General features: G+C 48.4%; 1 long non-coding RNA gene across 2 annotated transcripts in view; it reads left to right on the top strand.

Annotated features, from left to right (window-relative positions):
• The window catches only part of LOC130683016 (uncharacterized), a 473,713-nt gene that overhangs the window by 353,361 nt on the left and 92,488 nt on the right, over positions 1-27,864 (top strand). The window lies entirely within an intron of this gene.

The raw sequence follows: 27,864 nt of genomic DNA, 5'->3' as shown, positions 1-27,864 counted from the left end.
GAGTCCAAGCTCTTGTGAGGACACTTGAAATTGCTGGCACTGCTGAGCCTGGAAGCAGTGAGGTCTTGCAAGAGGTGAAAGGCATGTGGAGCCAGATGGACTTTGTGCTGAGGCTCTTCCTGGCCCAATGGCCTTGGGCAATTCATGAGTTCTCTGAGCATGTTAAATAAAGATAGAATACCCAGCTTGCAGAGCTGTCATGAACATCAATAATCATAATAGCTGGCATTAATTGAGCACTTACTATAATACTTCTGATACTGTTCGAGGTGTTCAGCCTGTATTAACTAATTTCAGCAGCATAGCAGCCCTCTGACTCAGATGGTATTACTATCCCTATTTGACTGATGAGGAAATGCAGGCAAAGAGAGGCTAAATAGCTTGCTCAGAGTCACACAGCTACTAAGTGATACAGTCAGGCTTTGAATTGTGGCATCCCTGGCTCCAGAATCTATATAGGTAACCTTCATGAAGAGTGCATTAGTGTCCTATGGCAGCTGTGACAAAGTATCACACCTTTAGAAGCTTAAAATAACACATATTTCTTATCTTCCAATTCTGGAAATCAAAAGTCTGGAAAATCAAGGTGTTGGCAGGGCTGCACTTCTCCGGGAGGCTCTCAGGGACATTCTTTTCCTTGCCCTTCCACCTTCTGGAGTCTGCCTACCATGCCCTGCTCCTCCATCCCCTGCTCAACTCCCTCTGGCCTCTGCTTCCATTGTCGCCTTTCCGTCTCTCCTTGCTGACTCGCGTGCTTCCCTCTTCTAAGGACCCTTGTAATAATCCTGAATAGCCACCCCATCTCCAGACCCTTACTCACATCAGCAAAGTCTCTTTTGCCATATAAAGTAACATATTTCCAGGTTTCAGGGATTGGAGTATGGGCATCTTTAGGGGACCATAAATCCATCTACCAGACGGGGCCTCTTGAATAAGTGAGAAAATGCTTGTAAATAGCTTAGCCCCGAGCTAGAGCATAGTAGGTACCCATGCTGATGCTGGTGATATTGCAGATGTGAGTAGCTGACAGACTGGCTGGCCGATTTCACAGCGGTTGGAAACCAGGCCCCAAGGACAGGCAAGGAGCTCTGCTGTGTACTAGGCCAGAAGACCCCTCTTAGTCTAGGTTTCCCCCAGAAGCAGATCCTGAGAAAATAATTTCTGCACAAGCAGTTTATTTGGGAGGTGATCCCAGGAAATGGGGACATGGGAAAGTAAGACAAGTAAAGATAGGAAGCCAATGAAGAGCTTTACCAAGCTAGTTACCGCTGTAGCCAGTTGGAGCTCAGTCCTGCTGGGAATGCAGGTGGCAGTGCAGGACCTCACCTCGGAGTTAACCTCCCCGGGGTGGCAGAGCTGGGGTGTGGGTATACCAGCTCCCTGCAGTCCTTGTTGAAGGTTATGCTTGGAGGTGAACATTGGAATTAATTCATCACCAGCGAACACAGAAAGCAGGCTCTCCTGGCCAGAAAGCCCACACGCTGCGATCTGCAGGTGCCACCAAGTAGAAAGTCAGGCGCGGGCACTAAAATGGTAAAGACCACGGGCCTGTGCCAGGGTGTCAGCAGCATCTGCTCCCCTCCTTGAGCCCATATTCCAGGGGCAGCCTGGGTGAGGATGGCTGCACTGCTGACTCCCTTTTCCTGGGAAGCTTACATCCTCCTCTTATTTTGACTTATTTTGACAACTACTACTATGGTGTTACTGTCAATCTTTTGCATAGTTTTTGTCATTTTATTAAGGAATTATTTTCTCCACCTAGTTGTTTGGAAAGGTTCCTGGCTGTCTTTGGTGTGGTTTGTATCACTGCTCAGGCACAGCTTTCTCCCAGTGAACTGAACTAGGCTCACAGCGTGCCATCCATGTACCTGCCCCCTTCCCTTCCTCAACCCAGCACGACCTGGCTTTCACCCCACCTCTCCATGGACACGGCTCTCCCAGAGGTCACCGACAGATTCTCACTTAAGCTCCAGTCAGCTTCTGAGGTTGTTTTGTGCCTTCTCTCTCTCTCCCGGCCTCCCTTCGACGGCTTGCCCCCTGCTTGCTTCTCGGTGTCCGCTGAGTCCTCTGCCTCTGACTGCTCTGCGTGCTGGGCCTCTGGAGTTCATGGCTGGCTCTCCTCGCTCTTCTGGAGTGATCCCACTCATCCACAGATCGAATCACACCTGTTCACCTGCAATGCCAGATCTCTAGCTGTCCCCCAAGCCACCCTTCAGGGGTTAGTTCCAGAGGCACATCACCCCCAACTGTCCCCAGTCTGACCTCTACTTCCCAATAAAGCCAGGCCCTCCTCCAACATGTCCCGTCTAATTGGGTGATACCTGCCTGCCCACAGCATTGCACAAGACACCTGCCTCATCTGGGCACCCACCAGGTTCCCTCTCTGCTGTTTTCTCATAACCAACTCCTGCACTGTCCTCTACTGCCCAGCTGTCTCATCTGTGTTCAGGTCATCATCAGGCCTCCAGTGGGCCTTGGCAAGGGTTTCCCCATGTGTCCTTCTAGAGCTGGGATCAACCAGCACAATCCAAGCCCATAGTCCTGTCATTTTCCAGAGCATGAAATTGGGCTACAAAGGGGGAGTTACAGGCCCAGTGCCCTGGCCTCCTGGTGGCAATCGAATGGACCACAGAGCCAGACAGGCCTGCACTCAAAGCCTCCTTGCTAACCTGTATCCACTTGCTGCTGTAATACACTACTGCCCACCGAGTGGCTTAAAACAACACAGATTTATTATCTCACCATTCTGGAGGTCCGATGTCTGAAATAGGTCTTACAGGAACAAAACCAAGCTATTGGCAGGGTGTGTCCCTCTGGAGGCTCTAGGGGAAAATCTGTTCTTTGCCTTTTCCAGTCCTAGAGGTTGTCTGCATTCCTTGTCTGATGGTCTCCTTCCAGCACTGGTTTCACTCAAACCTCTGCACCCACAGTCACATCTCCTTCCCTGACCTGACCCTTCTGCCTCTTTCTTACAAGGACCCTTGTAATTACATTGGATCCTCTCAGATCACCCAGGATGATGTCCCCATCTCAAGGTCATTAATCCCATCTGCAAAGCCCTTTTTGCCATGTAAGGTAACATAGCCACAGATTTTAGGGGTTAGGATGTGAACATTTTGGGGTGGTTGTTATTCAGCCTACTCTACTCTCTGTGACCTCCCACTCCCAAGAAAGTTACCTCAACTCTCTGAGATCCCCTCATCTGTAGGACAGAGGTGGTTTTTCCCTTCCCACAGGGATATAATGAGTCGCAAAAGGGAGACTGTGTCTAAAGCACCTGAAAATGGTAGATGTTCAACAAATGTCTACCATCAGAAGCCACACCAATCTCAGCAGGGAAGTGAGCTGGAATGGACCAAGGCTTCTAGGTGATGTTCCTGAGTGGCCCCCCGCCACCTCCTTACACTGAGGTAGAGTTTTTCCACATGGCTGTGCTTCTTCCTGCTTCTCCTCAGGGCTGGCTGGGACTGGAGTGGACCTGGCCATCCTCCCTCTGACTTCTAAGTTCCAGGCATCTTCTCTAGAACTTGCACTGTTTGCTTATCATAGGCAAGCAATGCCACGCTGGCCTGAATCCACTGGGACCGCTCTGTCCCCCAGCCTTGGGCTCTAGGCAACTTGTCTGCTGACTCAGGGCAGTGGTGGAAGAAGAGAAGGAATGGTCTTTAAAAATGTATTTCTACTCTTATTTTGAAAATCCTAAGGTAGTCTGCTACTTGAGAAATATCTATCCTGTTGTTCTTATTTTATAACATGGTAATCCCTTGGAACAAAAATAGAGCAAGGTCATCTCTGGGATATAGTGGATGAAATGCCAGTTGTGTCTTTGACAGGCTAAAGTGGACACAACCCATATAGTCATGTGCCTTCCTGTTTCCAGGCCAGGCCTGAGTGGGCCAAGCAGGACCTCATTTCCCATCCAAGTAGGTGGTTCAGAAATGGCCTGTGGGCTGGAAGGTGTCTTCGGGAGCAAGAGACCCAGCAAGCGCTGGTCTTCCTTTTCTCCTGCTGTGATAGTGTCTGAACAGCAGTCCTGGGACCCCTGTGGCTATCAAGTCATCAGTCATGGGGTCCACGTGGGAGGATTCACCTTCCTGACCCCCTTTTCGTCAGGTCTGGACATGTGACTCGTTTTCACCAATGAAATGTAAGTAGGAAGAACATGTTACTTCCCGGCAGTTTCTGAGAAGCAGCTGATCCCACTTGCCTGCCACAGAGACTGTGGAAATGTGTCCAGGTGCAGCCTCCGTCGGCCTGGTGCCCCAGTGACCATGGCCCCGCCAGCCTCGCGGAGCATGTAGGGTGGGGGAAATAAGCTTTGTTATGTTAGGCAGTGAGACGTGGGGACCTATAGTTCCTGCAACACAGTTTAACAAATAGAGTAGCTGTTGTGTTTTTTTCACATTTTTATTTAGCAAAATGAATGTTGCCAATCTTATATTGGCATTCCCTCTTTTTTTTCTTTTGACATTAAACTTCCCCAGGAGATGCAACCCCTTGAACCTTCTGGCCCTCTGCTAACTGGCGTGTGGGAGGAGTCTGGTTTAACAGAGCAGCAGCCTCAGGTCAGGGGCGCCTCCGCCCCAGCTCAGCCAGAGGCATCCTGTCTCACCTGGCTAAGGAACCAATGAATGAGTACGCTGCCCTTCTGCCCTGGATTTCAGCATAAGGAACGGGTTATATAGATGAAAGATAATAAGTTATGTCACAGAGACTATGCTAGGCCCTGGGAATACTATGAGGAACAAGACAGCCACAGACTTCTTGTTTCTTTACATAGTGTCTGATAATGTGACCATTGAGGACAGATCCAATGAAGGGAGGGAGCAAGCCACCAGAAACAGGTAAGTCAGGAGAGGATTCAGAGGGAGGAAATAGTAAGTGCAAAGGGCAGACATTAAGTCTCCCAATTTTGTGAGACACAGGAGGGGCAGACAAAGGACAGGTAAACAAACATAAAATAATTAAAATATAGAAAAGCACAACATAGGTAAGATATGTCCTGAGGTAGAGGACAACAGGACAGGGCCTATTTCAGGTGGGGTGGCCCGGCCAGACCTCCTCTCAGGAGGCCATACTTAGGTTACAACCCAAAGATTAGACGTAGCCCACAAGAAAGGAGTGGCACAGGGCATTGCATGGAGCCATGCGGGGAGGGCATCAGGCGGAAAGGAATACGACTGGGTCCAGAGGCACAAGCCCTGCATAGCTGGAGCACAGGGCTGAGAAGGAAAGGGGCAGGGAGTAAGCTGCAGGGGTCAGCAGGGCCTGACCGTGCAGGGCACTGCTGGCCTTAAACTGGTGAGCCACGGAGAGCAGGGTAGCTGCATCTGCCTGTTCCACACTGCTGCTTGATAAACACGCACACCAGAAACCCTGACGTCCACTCGCTTACTCCCCAGTCTGCTGCCCCCCAAGACCCCCACCACCACCTCATAAATGCCAATGCCACTCTTCAACTTTTGGCTCAGGCCAAAAACCAGGGACTACCTTTTGCCCTCCATCTGATCCATCAGGAATCCCACTGGCTCTGCCTTCAGAATGCACTCTGCACCCGTCCTTGACCCAGCCACCTTTTCTCTGCACAGCAGTCAAAGAGATCCTTCAGAACTCATAGTTAGACCATTTTCTGCCCCAAACCTACAGTGGCTTCGCAGCTCACTCAGAATAAAACTAAGGTCTGCGCCCAGCCTGCAAGTGCGTTGCGATCTGGCCCCTGCCCGGCTCTCCAATCCCATCTCTATTCCCTTCTCCTTGCCGACTCAGCCTCCACCTGCAGCCTCCTTGATGTTTGTGAGCATACCGAGTACACCTACATGGCACGCCCTTCACACTTGCTGTGCACTCTCTCTGAATCCTTGCCTGAGCTGTTTCTTGTGGCTTGCTCCCTCCCTTCACTGGAATTTGTCCTCAGTGGTCACGAGATCAGAGTGTGTATCCATGGACACCCCTTTCTCACATTTGTCTTCACACCTGTTCGTTTTTTTTTCATGACATGAATTGTCACCTGAGATATTATAACTTACTTTGTTAGGCCATAGGTTGGTAAAGAGCCAGATGGTAAATATTTTAGGCTTTGCAGGCCATACGGTCTCTGTCACAGCTGCTCAACTCTGCTGTTGTAGTGTGAAAGCAGCCATAGACGGTACATAAATAAATGAGCATGGCTGTGTTCCAATAAAACTTTATTTATAAAAACAGGTGGCAACCTGTGGGTCACAATCTGCTGACCCCTGGTTTAGGCATTTGTCATCTACTTCTCTACTACAATGCAAGCTCTAGAAGAGCAAGGATTTTGTCCTTTTTGTGCAATACTCTCTGAGGCATCTACTGAAGTGCCTGGTATATGGCAGGCCATCCATACACTTTTTGAATTAATTGATTCATTGATTGATGAATGAGCTCTTGGGAGACTTGGATTTTAGGGGGCTGGTTAAGGAATTTGGACTTTCTTCTAAAAAAAAGTTTGAAAAGTACCTTTGCTAGTTTTAACAATGTTCATGACTGTTGATTGACAAAACTTATCTGCAGTCTGAATTTCTCAGAATGGAGACATTTTGAGACAAATGACAGCCGCTTGTTCATCACACTGTTTACTCCCCTTGCGAGAGCACTGTGTGATGCACATCACACCTCGGGCTGGATGTGTGATGCATCTGAATGCTGCCAACAAAACCACACCGAAATGAAATAATAATCTCTGCAAGCAAGGCCTAGGGATGACATGCCAGACGCCCCCATGGAATAAAGGAGCCTGCTGCAGCTGCGGGGAGCAGAATCAGCACGGTGCTGCGTGGGGAGAAGCGGAGAGGTCTGCGAAGGCTGAAAGAATTGTGAAGTGGGCAGGTTGATGGGTTGGGCTGGAGGGAATGGGTGGAGCCAGAAAGAAGAAGGACTCATTCTAGGATGTGATGGGCCAAGGCATGGGCGCGCCATGGGCAGGATGTGCTCCTGAATTCTGAAGAACCCAGTTAGGAAGGTTGTTTCTTTGGAGACAGGCAATTGGATATGAAGGTCTGAACTGTAGACAGCCTTCAAAGCCCGTCTAGAGAATTGGTACCATTTGGCAATGGAAAACAACTGACAGGTTTTTAGGAGTCAGTTGTTATGGCAATGGAAGTTCATCTGCAATAAGGTTAAGAATTGGAATGAATGAGCAAATGGATGTGAATAAGTAAGGGAGAGGCAAATCTCAGATGAAAGAGTCAGAACTGAGTCCTGAGGGCACTGGGGAACCACTAAAAGGTTTTAAGTAGACAGTGACGTGATCACCTCTCTCTTTCTAGGTGAAATGCATGAGGGGATTGGAAGGAGTGGGAGAATCTCAGGATAAGGAGACCAGTTGGACCACTGCTTCTAAGAAGGTCCCTCTTTTGCACATGTCATCACATTGCTCTGCTGCAGTTACCCCCTGTGCCCACCTCCACACTGAGGGTTACCAAGTGGGCACACTATGTTTATTTGCAAAATCTGCAAGCCCACTCAGGTGCCACTTCCTCCCTCTGTGAAACCTTCCCCAATCTTCCTACCTAGAAGGGACCTTTCCTCCTCAGAGCTTTCATGCCTCTTTAAATGTTCCTCCCTAATTGCAATGATTACTTTTTATCTTAGACCAGAGTGTCTGGATTCTAACCACAGCTCTACCACTTGGGCAAGCTCTTTGGCCTTGAGCAAGTCCCTTAGCCTTCCTGGGCCTCTATTTTCTCATTAATAAAAATGGGAATAATAATTATAATACCTTTCTCCTAAGATCAGCATAAAGATTTAATGAGTTAATATATGTGATAGGCTTAAAACAGCACCTGAAATATAGTGAACTCCATATAAATGATGCTATTATTATTATTAGAGCTATTAAAGTTATTTTTGTCCATATCTTATCTCCTGTATAAGTCTCCCTTTTGAGGGTAAAGACTATGCCTTATTCATTTTTTACTCACTTAGTCACCCTCAGTCAGTAGCAAGATGTGCTCAAAACCATAGTATGTGCTCAATAAATCTTTGTAGACTGAATCAATAAACAGTTAAATGAATGGATTAAATATAACTTGTAGAGTGGAATTTAGGTATGATTATGTGGACAAAGTATTATTTGTACTCAAGGATACTTTGATTTTTAAAGGGGAGAACAAACTCTGTGGGTAAGGGCTGGAACCTAAGAACCTGAGTACAGGAAGAGCACAGGGCAAACTCCGAAGCATGTGTTCAAAACCCAACTCTGTGCTTTGATTTTCCCACCCACAAAATTAAGATTTGATTAAAAACCCTGAAGGTCCTAATTAGCCCTACAATTCTGTTACTGGGATCACTAGATTCTAAAGAGTCTTGTTTTTTTGTTTTTTTTGATGACTACCACATTAGGAATTTCCTAGAAAAATGAGCGGAAGAATTTTTTAATTGAAAAAATACTTGCTAAGAAGGCTCAGTCCTAGGACCTAGAGAAAGATCTTATCAAACATAGTGAGGGCCTGTGTGAGAGGCGGATCCTCTGTTCCCTCACTTTAATTAGGGCTAACACGTCAAGAAGAGGAATTCTATCAGAAGTATGTACAGCAGCCACATTTACCCTGAAGACACAGGAAGCTTGAAAACATGAATTAAACATGATCAGAAAAGGAACAATGAGAAACACCAACAACACGAATCCAACTTCCCCGGAAAGTCAGTGATCCTCTTGAATCTGTGGTCTGGCCCCTTGGGCCGCACCATTGTGAGTCTCTGGGGGACCCAGCACGACAGGAACAGACTCCATGGTTTCTTAAGACACCTTGGGGCCACGGCAGAGGGGGAGCCTGGGACCAGATGGCTCTGCCTTCCAAGTCTCTCTCAGTATCCACTGCAGTGTTCGGGCTCCGTCTTCCTGTGTGGCTATCATTTGTGTCACTGGATGTTAAATGCTCCAAAGATTGTTGCTTATCTCCCTCGGGAACCCCTAGTGCCTAGTAGGTAATCAACTAATATTTGTTGAATGAATGACTATTAGCAAGCCTTAAAATCTGGCTTTGAGGAATGCTGACACTAGAGAAGAGTTGTAGATACCTTAATTTCCAGGTCACATGGTGGTTATCATACAAAGGCGATGCAACCAGCATATGTTCTTCTGCCTTCCCTTTTGCCTGCCTCTCAGTCCACCCAGGCAGCGAATACGGAGACCTGTGGGCAGTGAGCCTGCAGGCCTGCCCACCTCTGAGATAGTGCTGGTGATAGCCAGTAGCTGGCTGCTGGGGATAGCAAAAGCAATGCGGCGGCTGATTCCTGTTGGGGCTCTGCCTCTCCTGCACAAGCCCTGCAGGACGCGCTCTCCCCCAAAAGAGCCCTCTACTGGGTTCTGAGTGGGGAGAGGGAAGCTATATTCCTCCTCAACAGATGTCACCGTAATTAGATAACTCATTATATCAAGGAATAAGGAAAGGAGATTGACATGGATACAAATGTGAACATATTGATAGCTTTCCTGCATGTGAGTTTGTGCAATTTGGAAACTGATTTCCTGGACAATACTCAAGCGATGAGTCAGCGGTTGGAGCCTCCGGAGATTTTCCACAATGAAATTCTAGTCCTAGTAAAGGATCCTAGGGCATTCCACCCTGTAAGACGGACCATTCCCAGGGTAGCCGGGGTGGTTGTGTGGGTGCCCGCCTGTGCACTTGGGAGCAGCCCGGCAGACAGCCAGAGCCTGGGGGGACAGCCGGGGGCCTCCTGCGGAGTTCGCTCCGCCTTGGCATTCCATGCGCTTCCCTAGGGCCTAGAGCCCCCGTGTGCCCCTGCTTGCCCTGGTGGGGCACCCATTATTCCCTGATGTACTTGCCTCTTCCCCGGCGGCAAAATGTGAGGATTTGACTACTTACACCTCAAACATTCTAAAGTTGGAAACGCCTTTTAAAAACGGGGGAAAGGAAGGAAACTGTGAATTGACCCTGAGTCTGTGCCTGGCGCCTTTGAAGGGCATTTCACATCCACCATTTTCCTGCGGCCGACCTGCCCAATTTCAGGGCACAGGGGTCCCTTCAGTCACTTATGCCTTCTGAAGATCCTAATGCCACTCCCATGCCCATGCACGCTGCCCAGCCGTGCCCCAGACTTCCTCTGTGGCTCTCCAGCTCCCATCCATCTCCGCACCTCCACTCCAGAGTCTTACCCCGAGAAGAACCTCTTCTCTTGTATAGAGAAAATAGAACTGACTGGAAGAGAACTCTCATTTTACTGCCGTGGAAGACGTCACCTTCCTCCTCCCAAATGGCCTTCTCCGTGGCTGGCACCTGTCTTACCTCTTTAGAGTTGTGGTCTGTCCTTGACTTTATTTCTTAAGTCTCTCCTCTCCGCTGACCCCTGCCTGGTCCAGCCCCTGGCCTTTCTCCCAAGTAATTATGATATGATATGCCCCAGGCCTCTCCCCAAAGGTCTTCCCGTCACTGCTTTCTTCTCCTTCTGGGGTCTTCTATTTCCCACCCCATAGCTCGCACACCTTCTTTTGAGCCTACAGAAAAGACCCTTCAGCTGCCTGAAACTGGCATTCATACATCTTGGTAAGACTCCTGGGGAAACTCCTTTTGTGGGCACCTGGAGTCGATAAGCAGATGCTAGTATCCAAAAGTGGTTGAAGCAGGTAGGCTTTAGATATAAACATGGCAGCTGCCATCAGCAGTTTATGTAGGAGCCAGTGCTGTGTTTGAAATGGTGAACGTGTGACCAGCTTTTAGCTGTTCTTTTTAAAGAACTGATGGTGGCTCTTGACAGAATAGTCCAGGCCTGAATGACAGATGACTCTGAATGGAATTTAGCACTACAAAAGGGAAGAGCTGATGACCTTCCCTCTGAGATGGGAAAGTGGAAAAAGGCAAAAGGACCCAGTTTCCTGGGGGACCACAGGCTGCTGAATGTCTCCATCCTCCACGGGAGTCAATGGTGCCAGACCTGCCTGGAGGAGAGAGAAGCAGTGACTGCCTCTGCCTTGCACCCCTTCTCTTTCTTCCCGCCTCGTCTTGGGGTGGGGGTGACAGCATTACACCTTCGTGGGCTGCTTTTTTGCTCATCTTGGAGAATCTTTGCAAAAGTCCATTTAGAAGATTCGCTTGTAGCTCCAACTCTGAGACAGGAGAGTGAGCCCTTAATCAGACTTATACCTTCCATCTGCTTTCCAGTCCTACCACCTGCTCCATGCCTCAGCTCTCTCCCTCCCTGTATAGACACCACACTTCCTTTTCTCTCTTTCCCTCATGGCCAAATCTGACCACCCAGCAAAGACCTTTCCAGGGAGCCTTCTGGGCTCTGCCCATCCTCATCTGTCCGCAGTGGTGCTCTGTCCTCCCAGCAGGCTCTCCTTTCTCTTGGTAGAGCTGTCCCATGTCCCCTAGTATGCCACGAATTTTCCCAGGAAACAGACACAGTCTGAGACATGTGAGCACATCCCCTAAACCCCAGCCCAATGTTTTGACTAAATGTGACTTGCATGGAAGGGGTATATTGTTTCCAGGCACATACAAATGCCTTACATTCATTATCCCATTTAACCTTTCCATGGCCTTGAGAGGTACGGCATCCCATTTTGCAGATGATGAAACTGAGGCTCAGTGAGGTTAAATGACTTGTGAGTAGCAAGTGGCTGAGCTGAATTTGAACCCAAGCTTTGTGGTGTTTGTCCCCCACCCCTCTCCAAGCCCCTATGGCTTGAGAGTCTGTGCTTACCCTGCAGTGTGAAATGAGGGGTAGGAGGAGACAGAACTGCCAACTTGCTTAGGTGAGTGAACCCTGCTTGATGAGCAGTCTTTTTCTGACCAAAACATGCATGTTCTGTGCCTTTGGAAACTTTTTCAACAACTCTTGAAAGAATGGAATAAATGTGAACAACAGTTAAAGGCAGGAGCAAGAAAGGAGACACTGAATTAAGAGTTTGGTTTACAGGTTTGGGAAGAGAGAAGGGGACAGAAAGGAGCTTCCAGATGGGAGAAATGGTACAGTGGAGAGCAACGGAGAAGTGGCCAACTTTGGGAGATACACAGGCTAAGAAGAATTTTGTTGTGACTCAAGGAAATCTCTGCATTTTGCCATTCAAAAGAGCCTCAGTAGAAACGTAAATAGGCTAGCATAGCTTTCTAGATCTCAGACTGGTATTTCTTGGCAATGCAGCATATTTAGGCTGTGGGCCACTTTGACCTTGCCACGTCTCCTCCCTGTGAGTAGAGTGTTGGCACCTCTACTTCCTAAGTGGCTTCACACCCGAATCTCCCAACCCTGGGCCAGGGCCCTGTCTCAAGGTCTTCACCTGCCTGTTCTCCTGGGGTCTGGTCCTTACCGCATGAATCCAGTCTGTGTGTCGGGACCTATGCAAGGAGAAAGGCTCACCTCTCTTGTGTCCCCGCACATGGCATTTTCCCACTGGCTCTCAGAGTTCTAGGACTGATGCTTAATTACTGTGGGGCACTGGCCATCTGTCTTGACAACAGCAAGAGAAAGAACTTGCTGGAATCCAGTCCACTGTATATTCAAGCTGCATCAGAGGCAGGGTGTGGCTGTAGGAGCAACAAAGCAGTTTAACAGTGCATCATCCAGGTTATGGTGCTAGTTAAACCGTATCTAGAGTACCATGTTCACCTCTGGGCCTCACCCTCACATCCACTCGAGCCGACCATGCTGCAAGGGGATGGACATAATTCTCTCAGGTGGATGGTTAAAGGAACAGTAAATGTGGCCGTGGTGAATATCTGATCTCTAAAGGACTATCTTGAGGTAAAGGAAGCTTACACGGCCTCGCTTGGCCCTGGGCTGAGGAGGCAGGACTTATGGGAGAAAGCTCTAGGCAGGCAGCTTAGAACTTCCCAAAGATGGGATGAATGGTGATGCTCCCCCTTCCGCTGGGAGTGTCCACAGAGGCAAGAGGATATGGGGCTGGGGGAGGGGTCAGGTTGGCACCGAGGGAGCTGTAACAGATGATATGTAGCCTGTGGGGTTTTCATGGCAAAATGGCAAAGATACAATCTGCCTTCTTATTTTGCATTTTCAATTCATGACTCAGGGAAACCAAACAGCCAGGAGCTTTCTGGAATGCTCACAGCCCAAGGTAGCCAGCTGTAAATGACCCAGAAACCAAAGGAGCCCACATTTAGCAAATTTGCCCGCAATAAACATCATTCCTATTTTGAGCCTTCTTACGTCCTTACACAGAGACTGTCATTTCTGGCTCCAACTTCAGAAACAGTAACATACCCTTAGGGCTTGTAATCTACACTAGAGAAATCATTAGCTCAGATACTGAGCACCATCTGAAAGAGTCGTTATATCTCATTTGAATCAAACCAAACCAGCAAATATTTACCGAGCACCTCACTGGTGCAAGGCGAACCAAGATGGGTAAGATCTGGTCCCTGCCATCTAGGCACCAACAAGAGAGTGAAGGGGAGAGAACAGGTTTGTGAAAAGCTTAATTGCCATGTCACCTCTCCAGTGCTTTTCAAATCAACTGCAATTATTTTTTTTTAATTTCCAGCTGCCCCACGAGGCTGTGAGTTCCTCAAGGACAATATAGTTTATTGGCTAAGATAACAGCATTTGCACCTATAAAACCTGAGTCCACCTCCTCACCCAGGCATGTGTCAGCTGGAATTTTGGACACATTGCTCTATACTTCAGTTTCCTTGTCTGAAAACGGGAATAATAATAGTACTAATTACTGTGTGAATTCGATTAAATAATATATGTAAAACACTCAGCACTGTGACCTGCTATGTATGTGCTCAGTAAATATTTGCTGCTGCTGCGACCATAGTGGGGCAGCTCACACTGGGCTGCACCCTTACATGTACAAACCTATTTGATTTCCTATCAGCTCTGTAAGGTACATACTTGGGGTTTTCTCCCCATTACATATGAGGAAACCAAGGCACAGAACATACGCTGTCAGCCACCGGCCTCTCTCCTCTGGTGGAAAGGATATGACTCTACCCTAACACTAACATCAGTCCCCCCACCCATTCGTACAAGTTCTGGGATGCAATAGGTGTTTGGTAAATATTTATAGAATTCGTGAGTTTCTTGGGTTACTAGTTGCAAGAAATGCTGCCTTTGCGCAGGAAACCCATGTCCCCACAAACTGGCAAACAGAGAGGGGAAGTGAGGCTGTCAGGAAGTGTCCCCGCCTCAGCAGGACACCTCTGGTGTTCTCTGCTGATGCTCACCCTGGTCTTCGCTGGCATCTCCACCCTTACTCCTCCTTGGAGCCAGCCCATTCCCATCCCGCATGCTCTCATGGCAAGAAGTCTTCATCCCACATTCTAACTGGGATGGTGTGGGGAGGTGCAGAGATGTATCCTCAAGGGTCCGTGAATTCTCTCTAGAAATATCTTAGAGATACATTTTTGTTTCAATGATGATTTGTTGAAATTCATCATTAGTATATTCTAGAAGTTAAGGCTGCTAACTCTGGAGTCAGAGATCCTGATGTGAATCCTGACTTTGCCACTTGGCGATGCCCTTGCATCTAGGTCCCTGGATGAGGTGAGAAGCTGAATGAGGCAAACAGGTTTTTCTCTTGACCTTCTTTTCCCTCCTCCTCGCCCAAACAATTCGGGAACCCATTCTAGTTTGTATTTACAGTTAGGTCCTTGGCTTTGGTGCGAGACTTCCTGGAGGAGGTGACACCTGAGCTGAAGTGTGAGGAATGAGCTGGGACCCACTATGTGTTATAACCATTACATTCCCTCATACAGTGCCTCATGGCCTATGATGAACTCTCCTGTGCATCTGGTCCTGGCATAAACTATGTGAGGTAAGGTAGTGATATATAAATTTATATATAGTCAGTCTTCATTATTCACAGATTCCACATATGTGACTTTTCATCTACTCGTTAGAGTGTGTAACCCCCAAATCAATACTTAGAACACTTTCAGGGTCATCTGCCGACCCCGGCAGAGCAGTGACAAATTTGAGTGCCTGTTCTACACATTTGCTGCTGAGGTCAAACAAGGTGATACTCTGCCTTCCTGTTTCAGCTCTTGTACTGTAAACAGTGTCCTTTTCGTGGTCTGTTTAGTGCCATGTTTTTCACATCCTTGTGCTTTTTTTTTGTTAGCAACTTTGCTGTTTAAAATGTTCCCAAGCATGGTGCTTGAGGAGACTGTGATGTGCCTTAGAGAAAATGCATGTGTTAGATGAGCATCGTCCAGGCATGAGTTACAGTGCTGTTGGCCAGAAGTTCAATGTTTAACAAATCAATGATAACATTAAATAAGATGTCTTTAAACAGAAACACACATAATACAAGGGCATGTTGTTACCTAACCCCATTCCCCTAGGAGCAGCAGTTCAGTATTTAATGCAGGGCTCCCAGAGACGTTACAGACCACAACTCCGACCAATAATGAGAACACAGTGCAGACTGAGTGTATATACAGTATTTAAAATAAAGGAAACCAAGGCTCAGCAACGTTAGAAAATGTGCACAGACAGCCTGAGGTGACTCTTTGGACGGGTGTCAGAGTTGGCACTTGAACTCAGATCTGTCCCAGTTCATGCTCCATCTACCACCAGCCCCTGCCTGTTGCGACTTCTGGCCAGAAGAGTTGTGTTACCAACTGCCATTTGTGGGTCAGGAGAACTCACTCCAGATGTTTTCAATCCCTCCTTTGCTATGCTGTTCTTTTTTTCCCTTCTTGCCCTTTTTTGTTTGTCTTGGGGTTGTCTGTAAACTCCTTCCAAGGAAATGAATCTGTAGGCAGCTCTTGCTGCAAGGCCCAAATCCTTCCAAAGAGGGATCACAGGAAAGAACAGGACTGTGAACCTGGGAACCAATTCTATTTCAAGTTCATACATGAGCTTGAATCTCCTACATCATTCCTGCTAATGTTTTAAACTCTAGAAGGGCACAGATGGGAGGAGATGAGTTAAAGGGACCTTGGCACCCTCCATGACCTGCCCTTGGCAAATCCTTGGGATTCTTACCCCTCCCCAGCAAGGAGCAGTGCCTCTTTGTAAGCATTTTCAAACCATCAGTGTCATTTTGTGGGAATTGAGATCCAATATCCCTTTTCATAGGTCCCACAATGCTCCAGTGATGCGTTGCCTTGATGAGTTTGACAGGCATGACAGAGGAAAGGCAGGAGGGCGGAGGAGAAGAGAGAGGATTAACAAGTGTCTGCAAAGTGGCATTTATATTTAGACTTTCCTTTCCTCTCAAGGGTTGGTGCGCCAGTCAGGACTCTTGGTATAAACAACAGAACCACTCTAGCTCATTTCCGTGGAAAGAAAATTTATTAAACAATATCCAGTAGTTCACAGAATCTCCAGGACAGCCAAAGAGTGCTATGTAAAGGTAGCCAAGCCTGGAAAATGCCCAAACCTCAAAGTGAGATGACATTTTCAGAGACCCCACCCCCCACTGCCAACTGACAACGCTCGGGGCCTAGACAGCACTAACCATTAAATACCAGAACCGCAGGCTCTGACACCCTCAAGGCTGCGTGCCTCCACTATCCCTCTCGCCAAAGTATGAATTCCGAAGCCATCCTTCCTCCTGTTTAGCTTCAGAACGGTATTCTTCCACAGGCACATCTGATTGGTGGAGCCCAGGTCACATGACCGAGGGAGCGCTCTGGTCTCAAACCTGATGGATCCCCAGGCGGAGACCAGGTCATTTGTCAAGTTGGTGAGTGACCTCAGGGAAGTCACCAAACCTCTCCTAGTTTCCTCATCTTTATTGAGGATTTAGCTCAGTGTGCTCTGAGGTGACTTTCAGCTCGGAAAGCTATGATTTGGTAATTGTAAGCATCTGAGAATGTTTTATTTAGCATTCAGCCGCCCCAGGATGTTTGATAAAATCTGATCATTTGGACAAGGCCCAGGAAAGGAACAGATCAGAGCCTGCGTTGGGTTTTGGGAGCCCACCTGAGGAGAGACTGTGTGTATATGGTGGGGGTAGGGAGTGGATGGTGACAATATGGAGACTCTTAAAGCTAGAAGGAATTAAAGATTATTGAGCTCCTTTTCCCTCCCTCCTTTCCTCCCTCCCTCCCTCCCGTCCTTCCTTCCTTCCTTCCTTCTTTCTTTCTCTTCAGCTCATTTCAGAGATGGAACCTGAGCCTCAGAGAAGGCAATGATTTGTCCAAGTTCACACCACTGTTAAAGGCAGGGCTGGGATCAGCATTAGCCTTCCTGCCTTCCCACCAAGGGTTCTTTCCCCTACAACCAGGGATCACGTGCAGATTTGCTTTCCCTAACTCTGATGACGAAGCAGTGGCTTCCCTGACCACTGTTCTGGAAGGTTCCCAGGTCCTCAGGGTGTAGTGGGAAGAGTGCTGTGATTGATTAGCAATGTCTGTCATGGCCACAGGAAGGGAGAGTGGTCACCTGGGTTTTGGGTTTTGCCTGCCCTGACTTACCAGGCCTCATTATAGAACCAAATTGCTGGTGGGGAGCTGGAGGCTCCTACTCCATAGAGAACGAGTAGGTGAAAATCATATAACCAGTTCTGCAGAAGACTCTTGAAAGTACCTAGCCCAAAATTAAGAAGTAGTAGTCAATGAATGCTTAGGGAACCAGCTCACACCTACAGTCAAGGTTTACTAAGTAACACTGGGAACAAATAGTATTGCAAAGTATGAAAATGGCATGTGAAAGCCAGGATGTGAGAAATGGTAGAAATAAAAGCAGAACAAGATAACAATTAAGTTAGAGACACATTGTACAATGTATACCCAGAAGTTTGGGAGGATTGTTTTTAATGGTTCTCTTACTATAATATCACTGCTTAGTATAAGACAGTGAAATTATTTATTTTCATGAGCACAGTTACATGTAAAAACAGCATGAGCATATAGATTGGTCAGTCCCTCCGTGCCTAATAATAATGATGATTATAATAACAGTAAAAATAGTAGTAACTATCTCATTTAGTCCTCATTACAATCTGTTGAGATAAACACTGTTGTTGTTTTACAGATGGGGAAACTGGAAAACTGAGGTTCAGATGGACTGAGGGACTGGTCTAAGTTCACACAATTAATAGGTGGCAGAGCTGGGATTTGAGCCAATCTCAGCATGCTTTCCCCTTCATGCCAATTAAAAGGTGGACCCAACATGAGGCATGTTTGAGAATTCATGGAAGTTACTAGAAGTATGGTATGGGCCTCTCCAGAGCTGTCCCTGAAATCCCAATCCCTCCTTTAATAGGAAAGTGACATCATGGTCTTCCTTTTGTTTTCACCTACTAGAATGCAAATCACCAAACTTCTTAGCCTCTCTGGGAGAAGTAAATGACCCACTGCTTCAGAGGAAGCTCATGGCATTCATGCACGGGGATTTTACGTCTTCCCTGGAACGCTGACACGGTCAGTCCAGGTTAAAGGATATCAGCACTGCCACACACTCTTCTTTTTTCCAAATTAATCAAGAAGTAGGAATTTCTGACAAATGCCATCTGCTGATTTTTCAGAGACAAGTTTTGGTGGTGTGACCAGCAGGTGCCTCGGCTTTTTCTAGCATGCAGTACCAAAATAGTCACCATGGCAACCCTCAGAGGGCAGACTTCCAAAGAGATGCATTGTGAGCACAGAAACTCTAGAGCACTTTCAAGCAAGAAGGAAGGATGCTCAGCGGGCAGATTTCCAATGATGGGAGCAGGAGCTTTTCCCCACACCCCCAGACTGGACCCCAGGCTACTGTGTACCTGGTACAGCCAAGCTCTCTGTCACCCTGGGGCTTCTGTTCCCAGGAAGAGAGGGGAGTGGCAGGCAGAGTGGGCAACTCCCAGATTTTTTGCAAGGACTAAAGTAGCTTGGAGGAGGGACAAAAGAGATGTGGCCCTGGGCTGAGGGGCAAGAGACTTGGGTTATAATCCTTCCTTTTCACTTGCTAACCAAATGACTTTGAGTAATTGACTTTACCTCTCTGAGGCTCAGCCCCTCATTTGTTGAACGGGGGTGGTGAACTCACTCTGCCTCCACAGGGAAGTTCAGGATATTATATGCTGGTGGAAGCTCTCGGTAAGGTGCTCAATGGGCAGGACAAAATAGAATAGAGATTTGGGGGTCAAGAAGCCTGGGTCCCTGACCAGGCTCTGTTACTTTCTGATCCTGTGCCATGAGCAAGTCATAGAGCTTCCCAGCCCTCAGTCTCTCACCTCACAGGGACGCTAGTAAGTGCTGCCTGGCAGTGTGGTTGGTCATGCAGGTTAAATGGTGCACAGCTCTTCTGTAACCTGGATGTCCACACCCCACTATGGTGTTAGAAACACACACCAAGACAGAATTAAAAATGCAAGGATTTTACGTAGGACAACACCTGAGAGAAGATGGAGAAGGATCTAGGAGAGGTCAGGCGAGGGCGGGGGAGCCACATGCAAGCCTGATCAGGAGAAGGAGGAAGGGAAGGAAGGTCGGGAGAAGCACCCTAGACTTTGTGCACTCTAGGAAGTTTAGCAAGGCCCGAGGGAGTCCTCAGGCCAAAGTCCACCTATCACAGAAGCCCCCTATCTCTTGGAGACAGGTGTGCCCTAGCATCCCTGGGAAGAGTGGCCTCAACACAAATATGAGTGCACAGCATCTGGGGCCCTTGGTCAGTTCAACTCCCTACCGGAGAGCTATGTTCTTACGGCTGCCATATCTACCTGACCCTGACATCTGTCACTAGGGCACCCATGTCACGTGCTTCATGCCAGCCCACACCTCCACTCCAGGAGCCTTGAACCCCATCAGAACATTATAGGAATTCAGACTCAGTGGTGTCTCAGGACCCCAACTCTAGAAGAAACACTGTTTCCCACCTCTTGACTAGATTACATGGCAAAGTGGCACGTGCCCTTTGTCACTATCTATACTTGACAGAATATGTGTAGGTGTGCATGCTTACCCATCAGTATATGAGTGGGTATATTTGCACATATGAATATTTATGTTATGTGTATGTATGTGAAGATTTATATAATGAGAATACCATTAGCACTATGCTAAGCATTTTACATGCAGTATCTCTCAACTTTACAACTATCTTTGAGGTAGATAAGTAGATAGGTGTCTAGATTCTACCCATTTTTAACATTAAAAGTTTTCCCTAACATGCCACAAGGATAATACAAGGCAGAGCCATGGGTTGAACCAGGAAGGTTTGCCTACAAAATCTGAGCTCTTGTCCTCTCCACCCCACCCCACCCCATCTACTCAGATGACCATTTTTTGCATGAAACCACACATGTATGCACATAAGAAAAATTAAGATGGAGAAGGGCAACATACATGGAGAAGTACAGATTAATTATAGATTAGCAGCTGATGAAAGGACATGTTTCCAAAAGCATCACCTCCCAGTCCCTCCAGGATGATTCTATTAGTGTGTGTCATCTGGAAACATATTGCATTCTAGCTATAAGAATTTCTGTATAATAGACCACAGCACAAATTCTGGAGTGTCTAAGCAATCCAAGGCTCTGATTCTTCTAGAATAATCCTACAGGAGATCCCTTTTCTTGTCCTGCCCCAAAACCCTTGCTCCCATGGCAAGTTTTTCAGCCTGCCTTGTGGAAGTTGTTTTGTCCTGATTGGAAGATATTAAAAAAAAAAAAAAAAACCAAAGTCTATTCCATCACTTTATTTTTCAGAATCATTTGTCTTTGCTTGTTTCCTGGCAGTATGAAATACCAGTCTGGAGAAATCAATTTAGAATCAGTCTCAATTACTGCTTATTGAATACAGGTACTGTGTTTGAGATTTACATAAATGAACACATTTGATTTGGGTTCTTATCAAAGTGATCCCCATTTTACAGATGAAGAACTAAGGCTCTGAGAGGTCAGGAGGCTTGGTTGAGTTCACTCCGTTGGGAAGGGGGCAGAAGAGAGGTGAGCTGGGCTCTGCTGCACTCACAGCCGCTCCTCCCACCTTATTAACACTCTCTAGGAAGGAGATAGGATCCGCCCAGATCCCTGTTCCCCCGGTTGTTTGCAGGTTTCCCTGTATCCTGGGCAACTGCAGGCGCAGCCGCGCCCAGGAGGGCCACTGGGGGCCAGGGCAGGCAGACTTAGCCCATCTGTCAGGAGGTCCACTTTCTTCCCATTTCCTTTCACAGCCTCCTTCCTCCGTTCACAGTGAGAGCCCACTTCTGCCAGTCCTGACTGCCATTCAAGCCTTGTTTCTTTTCAAGAATTTTGAGGAGAAAAATTATCATGTGCTTTAAAGGGCTCTGGTAACCAGAAGTGTCAGGAGATTTTGAGCTTTTAACACAGAGAGGTGGCAAAAGTACTTTCTAGGACATGCTGATGGGCCCCAATGGCAGCTGGAGTCAACATCCTGGCTTCCAGGCAGGTTTCCGAACACCTCAGTTACGCGGGTGCAGGGTGTCATGGCGGACCCCGTGTCTGGAGAGCGCTGGACAGTCTGTCTGAGGCTTGCAGCAGCACTCTCTCCCTTAATGCCTGCAGCACCCCCCCGCCAGGAGTGGTGCCTCCCCTTTGCACAGCTGAGGGAACTCTTCAGAGACGTAGGTAAAGTGACTTGCAACTGAGAAGAGGCAGGGGTGAGACTCTGGCCCAGTTCTTCGGATGCCAGGCCCTGCATCTCGGGACCGTATCTGGGTGGTCCTCCTACCTGTCTCCGGGGCTGATGGCAGAGTCATTGGAAGATAGCAAAGGTTACTCTCGTCAGCTTAGGTCACGATAACCAAGACCACAGACTGGGGGACTGAAATAACAGGCAGTTATTTCTCACAGTTCTGGAGGTTTGAAGTCCAAGATCCCGGTGCTGGTGCCGTGGGGTTCTGGCGAGAACCTGCTTCCAGGCTTGCTGTCCTCTTGCTCTGTCCTCACACAGCGGGGAGAGAGAGCAGGGAGGGAGCTCTCCCTTGTGTCTTCTTACAGGGGCACCGATCCCATCATGTGGGCTCCGCCCTCATGCCCTAATGACCTCCCAGAGGCTCCATCTGCAAGGGCCATCCCATGAGGGATTAGGGATTCAGCATATGGGTTTGGAGGTGGGGAGGATGCAACCATTCAGTCCATAGCAGAGGCCCGATTCAGTTAGTGCAGCTAACCAGGCCCTGTGCTGGGCACTGGGGGTAAGGCTGGCCAGACCTGCCCTGAGAGAGTCACAGTCCAGGGGGCAGGTCTGGTGTTAAGCAGGCAACTCCAACACACAATGATAAGCTTTCTGGGAGAGGGCCACATGGGCTGTGGTGGAGTACATGGGAGGGCCCCTCACCTAGGCATGGCACTGGGCCTCTTCATTCACTTTCCACTTGAATACACAAAAGCGACTAAGTATTTGGGGTAGGAGTGAAACAGGAGGTGGTGGTTGTGGGAGGAGAGGTCCAGGAAGGCTTCCTGAAGAAGTGGGCAGCCTTGTGGATCTGAGGCCTTGAAGAGTGGGTAGGACTTTGATGTGCAGAGATTTGGGAAGAAGCATGGCAGCCGAAGGGAATGGCCTGGTCCCTGGCAGAGGCCCGAATGACGGACTTTCCCTGGTAACAAAAGCTCGTCTCCAGAAGCTGGGGTGACTGCCTGGTGTAGGGCAGCAGGAGACAGGAGAATAGATGGGGGCAAGTCGGGGCCTTGCAGTGTTTGGACTTGTCTTCTCGGCCATGGGGAGCCACTGCAGGAATTTTGAGCTGGGCAGTGACACCGCTTGGCCCAAATCTTAGAAAGGTGGTTTCCAGGGCAGTTTGGATGATGTTGGAGGTGGGCTGGAGGGATGGGACCAGTCTTGAGTAGTGGTAGAAGATAAGGGTGTCAGTCATGGGGCGAGTGCTAATTCAGTGGCGGGTAGTCCTCTAGGCCCAACAGGACCAGAGTGGGAAGAATCTGGGACCAAGCCCAAATCATTTCTGGAGCCAGGTGCCAGAGGGCTAGAGCAGGAAGACAGAGGGGTGTAATGCGAGCGAGGGGCCAGAGTGGGGATGGAGCAGGGCTGTGAGGGCTATTGCTAGAAATGGGCCTTGGACTTCTGCTGAATGTTGGGGTGTGTGTGTGTCTGTGTGTGTGTTGTCTGTGTGTGTGTGTGATGTATGCACGAACGTGTGCTGAGCAGACAGATCTGGAGGATAAGGAGGGCCCCCAAGGGGTTGGATGGGAGACACGAAGCCAGAACTGGCCTTAGCACTCACCCAGGTCATCTGCCCTTGGCCATCTGTGTCAGGGGAATGGAGAGCAGTGGGCCTCCCACAGGGCGGCTCTGTACCCTCAGCCACACTTCAGACCCGGAAAGCAGCACCTCAGCCACCCTGTCTCGCAGTCACCATGCCCAGCTCACCTACTAAGTGATGCCTGAGACAGAGAGATAAATACCCAAAGCTTTTTTTAAAAGACTTGAGTCTAACTCCTTTCTGGCACTTTCCACGGGTTTCTAGGGGTTTTGTCCCTGGCATTCAGGACTGAGGGAATGGTTTGTCTACAGGCTAGTGGTTCCAGGGGTTCCTTTGAAAACTTCCTGCAGTGTCCAGGGGCAAGCAGCCTGCTGGTCAGTGAGCTACTGCCTGGTGAAACTCCAGATGAAAATGAGCAGCGTTTCCAAGACAATTGTGCCCAGATCCTTTTCAGCTCTGTGATGCCTTCTCCAGCTTGGCTCGAGTTTTCTGCCCAGCGGAGTTCCGTGAGAGCATTTCAGAGCAATCTGGCCATCCCGCCTCACAGCAGGGAGATGCTGGCTGGCTGACCCCTGGTCTGCTGGCCGTGGTACTCTACCCACAGCCCAGGGCTTGCCTGCATGCCCTCCCTCCTCTCCTGCTGCTGACGCACGCATCCTATAATAAGCCTCTGTTACTTGGAGCTGGGGCGGCTCCATAGTAAGCCGAAACCGCTACTATATTTACACCCTTTCCACATTTAGACAAAGGCTATTTTTAACAGAAGGTCTATTTGTGGGGGTTGCCCACGTCACACTCTGTTCACATGCATCTCACCATCCCAAGTCTATTATTTTGCTTTCCCAGTTGTACCAGGTCTCTCTTCTTCCCTCTTTCCCTCCATCATTTTGCTTTCATTTCTCCTTTCTTTCTCCTTCCTTTCCTCTAAGAGGAAATTGGAATGAGAGGTCTTTGGAAAGCTGTGTTTCCAAAGATTTTTCTGGGGACACCCAAGGGTCCATCCTCATGGAGTAGAATGGGTGGTGTGGCCAAGCACTAGGCCTGTAGATTATTGTCAGTGCCTGCTGGCGGGGGCACATACAGACCTCAATCCCGGAGTCTCCGTAATGAACTCCAGCTTTATCTGGGCAGGACTCTGGGACTGTCACAACCTGGCCTCCCTTCTCTGTGGCATTCCAGTTCTGTGTGTGTGTGTGTGTGTGTGTGTGTGTGTGTGTGTGTGTGTGTGTGTGTGTGTGTGTGTTTGGAAGAGGGGTGGCTAGCCAGGTCAGAAGGAAGTAAGCCAATGATTTCATCATTCATGCAGAGCCTTTTATTTTAGCCTTAAAGTTAATTTTATCAGATTCTTCCAAGAAGACAAAGTTTTTGTTTGTTTTTATGAAAGAGGGTTTTGTACTTTCTAGATGCATGATCCCCATATGGGGGAAGGAAAGATCAATGAAATTAGCATGTACTGAGTGCCTTCTATGGACAGCACTGTACAGGCCCTGTGGAAACCTGGACCCTGGCAACAGTGCTGCGGGTGGTCCTGCCTGCGCCCATGTTACAGGTGAGGAGACCGAGTCCAGGGAGATTGCTGACGGCCCTAAATTCACTTAGACAGTAAGTGGCTATTCTGGGTCTTAGATCTATGTGTCTGGCTACAAACTGCAATGCTGGCTCCAAATCTCACCTTTTCCCTGCCGCTGCCTTCTCACCACTCCAAAAAAGTAAAGAGTCTTCCATTAGCACTGTTTTTATTATTTCTTTCCCTAGCTCTACTCCCCTCCTCACCCCCATCCCACCTAGTAGAGGCCTTGCCCACCTCAAACCCTCAGCGCTTGCTTGGTGTGCTTCCTTGGAGCCTGAGCAGTGGCCGACCTGAACTACAGGCACATCGGGACCTGAAAGGACTCCAGCACACAGCCTCTTGGAAAGGCCTGTAGATCCTGAAGAGCCCCGGAAAAACCCCATGTTGTCAAATCTTATGTTATTCCTCCAACAATCGCTTGGATCTTGGCTTCAGAGTGAAATATTTTCATTATATTTCTAAGGGTAAAGAGGTTTGAATCCCCATCAGACTATAGTGGAAACAGAATACAGCACCAATTGTAGAACACCCTGCCCTTCTTACCCAGCTTCTGTAGGTGTCAGAAAACTCATGCAAACCAAATTTTCTCTCAGTCCCCAGCATCAAGACTTTAAAATTGCTGACTCCGGCTCAGACATTTCCTGGAGACTCTGATAAGAGATTGTTATCTACTTCGTGTCCTAGAGTCAAGAACCCTAAGCCCAGAAGCCCAGCGACTGTAACATTAGGGCAAGTTACATGGCTTTCATTTAATTCAGTTTGTGCTTCCCTAAAATGGAGCTACTGATACCACCTTACCCACTCATCCCCTTCACAGTTTGCAGTTTAAATGCATTTATGTGAATGTGCTGCTTTGAAAGCTGCCAAATGCTACAAGACTTATTTGCTAAAGCTGATATTAATCATTAGCATAGATGTGAAAGAGGGCTCAGCAAGGCCGAGTGACATGTTCAAGGTCACACAGCAAGTAAGTGCTTAAAATAAGAGCTTAGTAACCCTGTTTCCCTCAGCAGAGCCCTGAAAAGAAATCTCAGGGCCAGTGGAAGGCTTAGATGCTGAGCTCTACCAATGCTGGGCCTAGTTCAGCCCAGAAATGGGGTCACTGATCTGGGATGGCTCCCATCAGCCTCCCTGGCCAACCCTCCCTGTATCTTTGTCCTAGTAGCTTCTCAGGCTTCTCAGCAGTGTGGGTGTCCTGCCTCAGCCAGAGCTGAAATCCCAGAGCAGTGACAGAGGAGCCAGTGTCATGAGGCTTCTGGTTTCAGGATATACTGGAAAGGTGAGAAGGAAGCTTGTCTTCCTATGGATCTGGGCCAGGCCCGGGTGGCCGGGCCTCCCCTGCCAGGAGCTGGGACGTTCCCCAGGTGCCCGGGCATCCCCAGGTCAGTAGGGCCGCCAGCACTTTTCCAAAGCATTAGCTTGGGTCAGAAAATAAATCATTCAGCCCTTTGCATGAACCAGATGCTCTTTCAGTTCAGAAAAAAAGCTGTCCCAGAATGTGCAACCTGGCAAGGCCTTGTGCTTACCAGACTTCAGGACCTGTTTGCAGAGAAGAGATCAAAGTCCTGGATAGCTGCTTCTTGGAGGCCTTGATAAGACCTCTCTACATTGTCTGCACCTCAATTCCGTGACTTGGACCTTCATGCCTTTGGCCGCACCTTTCCTACCACCATCACCTGGCCTCCCCACTCCCCACCATTGGCAAATCCCCAGTTTTCAAGGCCTGGTGCAGATATTACTCCCTCTGAAATCTGTCCTGGTCCTTTCTCTTCCCATTAGGAATAATAATGCAAGCCCCTTCTCCTCACACTTTGTGAACACGGCAGTAGGTCCCAGGCTAGTCAGTGGAGGAATTACCTGTGCATCCCAGAGGGAATACATTGTTGATCCGTGGACTGGAGTCAGGCTTAGTTCTCAACCCTTCCCCTGAAGGGTGGAGCACAGCCTGCAGACTGGAGGGCCATAGACAGAGTAGAAGGTGCTGTGGTGCTCCACCCTGGTCCCATGTTGGAGGTCCACGCACACACCCTCCAGCGCTGGTAAGGCACCCTGTTTGTTTGCCTGTTAATGACCCACAACTGCTCCCTTTCTCAGGAGAATTGCTTTCAGGAAACAGCAGATGCCTTTCCAGAAGGTTTCAACTTTCTCCCCAGACCTACCCCCCGAACGACACCCAGCACAGGCAATGACTAAGTGACAGAAGGATGCAAAAGGGCAGTCCCCTCCCCTCAAAGGGCATCAGAGGGTCAGTCCCCTTCCACACCCTGCCCAAGGATTGGGCCAAGGCTAGGCTTTGCTGGAGACCACAATTTAGGGTGTCCAACTATCCCAGTTTCCTATCCTGGTTTTAACACTGAAAGTTCCATGTCCCAGAAAAACCCTCAGTGTTGGGCACATGAGGCTGATTGGCCAGCCTTGACTGGGTCAGCAGATCTAGGAAATAAAAATACAGGGTATCTACTTAAATTCACATTTCATATAAATGAAGCATACATTTTTACTGTGTCTCCCATGCAATATTAGAACGTTTGTAGCAAAATATTTCTCATTTATCTGAAATTTAAATGTAACCAGACGTCCTAGATTTTATACAGTAGCCCTATCCTGGACCACTGTGTGTTTATCCCCTTCCCCCTCCTTACCTTGCTTCCTCACCACCCTCCCTTGCAGGTTTTTCCTGCAGAGCAGTCCCTCAGTAGACCACAGGGTACCTAATACCCTGTTTCAGTTTCTGCTTCTAGGGATCCCAACCTAAGACTGTCATTGCCTCTTCCCGCTGTCTGCAGCAGCCAGGGAAGGCCCTCTGTTTCCCCTGGACTCTGCACAGCATCCCCTTGGGCCCAGTCTCTTGTCACCGGATGGGCAGACAGTCCTGTGGAGGCTCTCTGGGTGATCCTGAGGGTAACCACAGACTTTAACTACATTCCTGCAGGACTGCTTCTTGGAAACCTCAGGAAGATGAGGTGCCCCCAAATCCTTGTAACCATGGCCTCCTTTAGGGAGACTCTATTTTCATCCATCCCTGAAAGGGTGTTGATTGTTTAAGATCTAAGCCTAGATATCATGCTCTCGAACATGAAGACTAGATAAAATGACCTCTCTGGGACCTTGTAGCTGTGACCCAGTGAGATTTGGAGTTTCATAAACCTAACTTTGTGTTCACCTTATAAAATACTTCATCTAGTATCTAGCAGAGGGTAGTACTCACTAAAGAGTTATTATTAATATTTATCATA

The sequence above is a fragment of the Manis pentadactyla genome, chromosome 3 (assembly GCF_030020395.1).
Source record: "Manis pentadactyla isolate mManPen7 chromosome 3, mManPen7.hap1, whole genome shotgun sequence".
Lineage (NCBI taxonomy): Eukaryota > Metazoa > Chordata > Mammalia > Pholidota > Manidae > Manis > Manis pentadactyla.
This window is presented reverse-complemented; position numbering and strand designations above follow the sequence as displayed.